Source organism: Crassostrea angulata, chromosome 4 (assembly GCF_025612915.1).
Source record: "Crassostrea angulata isolate pt1a10 chromosome 4, ASM2561291v2, whole genome shotgun sequence".
NCBI classification, from domain to species: domain Eukaryota; kingdom Metazoa; phylum Mollusca; class Bivalvia; order Ostreida; family Ostreidae; genus Magallana; species Magallana angulata.
Window position 1 is genome coordinate 13,489,454 of NC_069114.1, and position 7,752 is coordinate 13,497,205.

Genomic DNA, 7,752 nt, shown 5'->3' on the forward strand with positions numbered 1-7,752 from the left:
AAATCATGATCCCTGGGGGTAGGGTGGGGCCACATGAGGGGTGTTAAACTTTTACATAGGAATATATAGAGTAAATCTTTAAAGATCTTCTTCTCAGAAACTAATCAGCCAGATGATTCTTTATAATTGTTAAGACTTTTGCTCCAGGACAATTCATCGGCCTCACAAGAAGGTTCAAAGTTTGATGTAGCTTTATATCCCATATATAAACACTTGTTAAGGATCTTTTTGAGAACTGCAATACTCAACATGTGATATGACTATAAAATCATCCCGTTAGAAAAGGGACTGATGATTATAAACATAAGAATATCCAGGGGGGAAATGGATTTTATTTATACATGATCTACATGTATTGTTGTACATTGTCCAGAAAGTTTGTATTATGACTTCATGAAGCTGATTTTATAATACCTATTGTTCCTCAAGTGAGCGATGTGGCCCATGAGCCTCTTGTTATGCTTTTTTTTTTAACGTAAATTATCATTTCTTTATTCTTCATAATATCTTCTCAACAGATTGCACTAGCAACCATTTAGACCTAAAACATTTTCATCAGGCAAATTCTCTATGTTTATTAAAAATCGGCATAGATATTATATAAAAAAAGAGTTCTGCCACAATACACTTTGTTTGGTAATTCACTTTCTGATAAACGCAAAGGTAAAACAGAATTAGCGTATTTCTATTCATGGTTTTGGAGGAGACATTGTTTAAAATATTTTCTAATTTCTTTTTATATTGCAAATGTTTATCTAGATGTAGCAAACCCTTCCAGAGATTACGTTAGGAAATAATATAACCATTTCATTATCATATTGTTTTAAAGACTTAAAAAATCTATTGTACAGCATCATTGGTTATTAGCAAACGGTTAGTTTCTGTAAAACAGCATAACATCCTGTCTGTTTGTTTTTATCGTCATCTGCTGTAAACTGAACCCACTACCTGTTGGACAAGGAAATGTTCATAAGCGGACCGTGCTGAAAGGCCCCTTCGCTACTTGTCCGACTTCCTCTAGGTATCTTCATGTAACGCAATATCTGGGACACATTTGTTGCAAAATATACCAATTTCTTGACGTCGATGATAGAAAGGACACGATACATCAAAACGTACCTATAATTAGTTGTTGAATATTTTATTTCATATATTAAACTAATGGCATTTTTTTTATATTCAATCCAATGCAAATTAGCATTTCCATCTATTATCTTCGTAAATTAATCAACAAAACCTTACTTAGACTACGTGTAAGCGTAAAGTTATATCACTTCTATATCATTGCTGAAAATCGGCATATTATGACAACACAGGAAACAGGAAAGAAGTGAAATCTGTCGGTATTTTTGAAGATGAGATGGTCATTTTTAGATGGGGTCACGTGACCCCGTCTTTTAGTTTACTGTCAGTCGAATTCTCAAACAGGAAGGTACGCGTAGAAACATACAATAAGTCTACGCGTAAGAAAATAGAGCAGAAAGTTTTCATGCATCTCAGTAAATATATATTTTAAAAAACCGGCAATAAATCTTTTTAAGTCCTCTATGTATAACCCAAATTCTATAAAGAAAATAAACAAATAGTTTTATTGATCAAAATATTCTATTGTTTAATGGGCTCGTCCACCAGCATAAATGTCATGATGAATTGTCAACGGCGTTGTGCATTCAGTTACGTAACTCATCCCACGAATCGCTACAACTATTGGATCCGAGCAAGAATAGTAGACTCATTGTATGTGTTCTACGCATGCCTTACCCTCTACAAAAAGCATAGATACAGGTGCCTGTAGTACATGTAATATGAATTTCTAAACCTAGGTACATATTGTATAATGGTGTTTGTATCCATTAGTTTGTCATAAATTATGGAAACAAGCATCGAGAAATGAATATACATAACATTGTATATATTCAAATTCAGTTAATATTCTGAATCATGATTACTTCTGCAAGTGTAAACAAAATGTAGTGCTTTAAAAGAATGTTTTTACTCGATGTGCTCATACTCAGAATTTTGCAAGAGAAATTGGAAAAAAATTCAAGCAGTTTAGATAAATGTAATTAATATTTTTTAAGTTTTATAGTTCAAGAAAAAATATGAGTCACTTTATGATTCTTCGGGAAATCAATTAATCGACCGCAAAAAGTTTTGCATCACCATTAGTTTGAATAGGAGTTAATATCGATTTCATTAAATGCTGTAACAGATATGCAACCTGTCCGAGAAAATGGGGGATTTTTTTTTATTAAAAATTACTTACATTTTGTAGTCTTTTATCATGGCAGTATAAAGATTTGTCGGGCGTTGTTTGGTATCATTTTGTTCTGCAAGTTCTCCAGCGTATGTTTATAGCAAAGAACAGTCTCATGCACCGTTAATGTCCTGGTAACGGCCAAATAAAACAACGCGACTTTTACTTCCTGTTATATTTCAGGCGAAGCTTTCGCAAACAAGCGCGATATTCTTTTCATTTTAATTTAATTTTAGACGAGGTTTTATGAATTTCATACATACACTAAGCATTTTAAGGTAAATCATTTCTCATATATTTTTGTTCTATGATTATTGAGTGAATACAAGCTTATGAATTTACTGTTTGAAAACACTTAATTTTGTATAGAGTCACATAGCGTTACGTTATGACGTGACTCTGTTTGTGGATGCTATAGAAAAGGTTGTAGGTCGATCGAATCGAAAATAAGTTTCCCAAACGCAATGTGCCAGTTTTGAAAAGATGTGAATTTTATTATTACAATCTATCACCTGAATACTACCAAACTTCATGCCCGAGCCGAAGTCTGGAAGGGTTATACATAGCTGTCTTACATTTATGTATTGAATAGGTGTTTCATTGGCTTCCAGTCTAGTTGCGGTATGACTGCTTTTCATCTCTAATGGAATTTTGTACATAGAAAATAAAAACAAGTCTGAATTTGCCTTCTCGTTCATTGACTCTTTAGTCAATTAAACTGGATTTAAATTTTGAACAATGCTTTGTGAGCAAAATCTATATAGATTAAACATTTTGGATGACCAATACATCAAACAATATATAAAATCTAATCGATCGAAGAACGTAATTTTTTGTTAATGTTATTCTTTTTTCAATACTTTATAACGGACAAAACCAGTCACATTCATGATTTAAATAACAATTTTACAGATATTCTTGAATGAAGTGTGATATGATAATAATTAGTTAAAAGAAATATTATTATAATATTTTCAGATTCATCTTGAACTGTAAAACTTAAAACGATTTAAGAATTCTTTAAACGATTATTTGTTGTTTTGTTTCGTCATATTCAGCTTATTTTAACATAACATAAACTTCAAAGCACCCCTCTGTCATATCGAAAATACTTGTTTAGATGTCAACAACCATGCTTTGATCGGATTAGTTCCTTTCATAATTCATTTACCATTTTTTCATTATAACTTTTTGTAAAAATGCTAAAATATTTTGATCAATTTCAGTGTTCAAAATAAAACGGTAAGTTTCCAAAAATTTTCATGATGATATCATGTTTGCTTTGATCGTCATCTGCCTTTAACTGAACCCAGGCATCAACTAATAGCTGTACAGTGGGCTTTCCATGGGCGGTCGTGAATAGCTCGTATGCCTCTCATTCTTTCCCTCGTCTACCTGGCCAAACTTAAAAACTTTGAACCCATAGGCGAATTCATCTTTGGTAAGAATCTGTTTCATGTCTGCTGTGACATATTTTGCAATGTCCTCGAAACATCGCTCCATTTCCTTACGGAAAGCAGCATTGTCTCTTTGGTAGGCCTCTTCAAGGGATTTCACGAATTCATCTTCCGTCATCGTCACCTCGGGACCCTTACGGAAGATGTAGTCGTTCCACCATTTTTTTTATTTCAATTCCCTACTATTTGGTCCCTTGCCTCCTAAGTGGTCTTGAAACTCCCCACTTTGAAGATGCCTTCTCTCGTAGTTGGTTTCGAATTTTTGCAAACTTCTCAGCCGACTCGTCCATGTCTTCAGAGGAATATTGCTGTCGTGGTTAGCATCTAATGTGTGAAACCAGATTGACCACTTTGACTTCAAGTATTCCTTTTTAGACGAAGGCTCTATGAGCCTCCTCTATTGCTACCGGTCAGCTCACATGTGACGTCGATAGTGGATTTGACGGACACCACCTAGCGGCAAAAATTGCAATATTTGTTTGGGATTCATATTTCAATATTATTATTGAAATTAATATCTTGTTTGCAATTACAATAAATAGAACTATACATATTGCGATCAATAAACACAATTTCTCTCGAAAATTTTTGTCCATGAGTCATGAGTTTAAGAATAGGAATGGTGTGTAGTCGTTTAGTGGCTATTTATACTTTTTATACAGCTTCGTGTCCGTGACGGCAAATAATGAGGATTCCTCAAGAACCATCTTGTGTTGACCGAAATATTGAATTATCATGAGATTCAATGGATAAACACGACGTGGTTCTTAGTCTGTATCGCATATTACTTGCGCATTATCAATTAATCTCCTGCGGAGATATATCTTTCTATGTATAGTACACTCCCGCCCCCGACATCGATCCAATAAAATGATTATTCAACAAGTTGAACCACTGCTATATGAACTTTAGTATTCCCCCAATTTAGTACAGACAATCGTGATCGTAGCATGGCACATTTTAGTTAAGTTTTACTTGGCATGCATACTAAACCTACTATAAGGATAGTGAAACAAATAAATTAAACATCCAGATTACACCCTTTAACGCACCCCCCCCCTTCCACACACACATTCAGTGTGTGCACAGGTAGAGTACCCAGGCCACGTGCTGTGAAGCTTGATTAATCCTGCATTGTCTGGCCAGCGCTGTCAATTTCAAAGTAGGTTGGGAAGTCAGTGTGTTTTTGCAAGCTGATAAGAGAATTTGCGTGAAAAAAGTGTAAAAACATTTGACAGAATACATATTTTCTTTTAAAAGTGAAGTACGGGGTATTACAAGATCCGCCGCGGTATATTATTTAAAATTTAGCTTTAAAGAGATGTTACAGCGAATTCTCTTCATCTTGGATATTTTTAAATATAGTTAGATAAAAGAATAGATCTTGGATATTTTTAAATATAGTTAGATAAAAGAATAGAAGTCGTGCATATACTGAAAGATTGAATCTTTTTACAGCAAAAAAAAAACTTGCAATTGCGTGTTAAATATTTTTCCGAAATTCTTAATTTATATCTCTAAACTTTTGTTTACACCACAAGTAAAATCTGTATAAATTCGTGATATTTTCATCCCTTGCAGAAAGTCACGATGAAATGTTTACAGTTGATGCGCAAAGCTGTTGATCAAAAGGCTGAGCTAGCAATATTTACTTATTGGACCGCCTGAAATGATTAAATCAACGGTAATTTTGAGCAAAATTAAGCAAAATGATCTTTAGCGCGTTTCTTATATATAAATATTTCATCTCCATAACTTTTTGAAACGCTTAGAAATATATTTGATCACTCTCTACAATTGAAACGTACATTCTGCAAAAGAAAAGAACAACAACTATGCGAGATTAAGATCATGCACGTATTACCTACATGTAACATTAGGGGTTTTTAAGGATGAACGATTTTTTTTTCATATGAAAAAAGTTCACTGTTCAAAAGTTTTGATTGATTATGTATCATAAATTTTAGTATATATTGTGAATCATTAGGTATAGTTCTAACTTACAAAATATTTTTTTGTTTGTAATTTGTTGTGGCATATTCCATATAAGAGCATAGATATGTTATATTTAGTATTGCAAACTCTTAATTGATACTCTACACCTTCTATACCTTAAAATTTGAAGAAGAAAAAACCATTATTATTTTTGGGAGTTGATTTTTATCAATTCTCCTATGCAGTTACTCTGGCAAACCGGAAGTGAAACTGTGTTTGGACCTAACCACAGATCATCGCCAGGGGCGTAGCTAAGGTTTAAGGTTTGTTTATTATGGAAGCATATTAAGACAGGGAGAAGCCCTGTTGGGGGCCCAAGGGGCGAAGCCCACGGAAGCTGACGAGTTTTCAGCATTTCAGACACTTAATTTTGAGTATCCAGAAAAAGGAGTTCCATCAAAATAACCCTGGTTTTAAATGTGTAAAATTCTATATCTTACTTCATCATCATAATAACATTAACGATAAAGAAGAAAAAGTAGTGTCTGATTTATGATGAGATTAATTTAATTTTATATATAACAAGTACCCCGTCCTTCTCTAAAATAGTAATAAAAAAATTGCTCACACCTCGTAATATCCGCATATTTTCTGAAGGTGGTGCGAAAACAGATTTCACTAGCGCTGAGGGCTGACATTTACATGTATTGTAGTTTATTTCATTTGGTTTCTACTCATTAATTAATTAAGTTCGTTATTGTTATTTTACATTCAAAATTAAAAAAAAAATGAAAATATCAATAGAAATTCAAATGATCAGAAATTGTTTTAAATAGTTATATGTTAAGAACTTGATTTTTTTTTACAAAACAATGTGGAAGCACCTACTTCCGCGCTTCAATGGAAGCTACGCCACTGATCGCCGCTGACAAGACCTTGTTCTCGAAAATAATCGATAAATTCGATGTAATGCATTATGAAGCATTAAATATTATTATAGTTCAATATTGCTTGAATCCATATAATTTTCCAGAAATATTTACATTACTGATACATAGTTTGATGGAATTTATTCTATCTTAAAATATTACGCAACATGATTCATATGATGTTTTCCCAGAATTCTTAAAATTGTCGGAAAAGCCCGAAAATTCATATTATGAAAATATGCGTTATTCAATTACGGATAAGAAACTACTTGGCATGCAAAATTACATATCGTTGATTTTAAGATAAATATCAATCGATGAAATCAACTCCCGTTGGTACTTCAATACTTGGAATTATTAGATTAATCTCCTCCGCAATGATGCCTCCGTCTCTCAGTACTTTCAGTACTTTGATTTCTGTAATGATATTAAGATAAATGAATTCGGTCAGTGTCAATAGGATAGGTTCTTATTTCATAGTATTTAATGATTTGATTTGGACGTCGTCGAAACAGCCGTAATTTGAACATAGATATTAAATTATGCGCTGTTTTGCGTTTTGATTATTATTTCCATCGTAATGAATTCAAATATTTTTCTACGAAAGAATGATAGCGAGTTATGACATATCCACTGTATCTTTCTGGTGGTTTTTCATAGTATAATTTTTTTAATAACATACTACCATGCAGGCCTCGGTATTATGAACCTTTTTATATAAACAGGTCAAATTTCAATCATTCATTAAAAAAAATTATCATTTAATTATACTTGAAGTTTGTAAGTATTGATCAACATAATATAAAGACACTATTACTTATTATATAGGTTAGTTACTGACTCACTACGGAAATATATTGGGTTGATCAATCTCATAGATGGCGAGGCGAAGCCGAGCCGTCTATAAGATTGATCAACCCAATATATTTCCGTAGTGAGTCAGTAACTAACCTAATAAGTGTTTTGTTTTCCCGAGGACTATCAAGCGACATATATATACAATGTATTCACAAATAGCGATGAAGCCATGTACAAGATGCCTAACATCTCGTCCAATTTAACTCATTTAAATTATTCAAAATTCAATCTCACCTTTCAAATACTCTTTAAAAATCCTTGCTTCACCCATGTTTACTTACAATGTTTTGTTGCTATTCAATTTAAAATGTTTTTT

At 32.8% G+C, this 7,752-nt stretch overlaps 1 pseudogene; it reads right to left on the reverse strand.

The window, feature by feature from the left end:
- Positions 1-3,479: 3,479 nt before the first annotated feature.
- On the reverse strand, positions 3,480-3,877 carry LOC128182071 (uncharacterized; annotated as a pseudogene).
- Between the last annotated feature and the right edge of the window lie 3,875 nt (positions 3,878-7,752).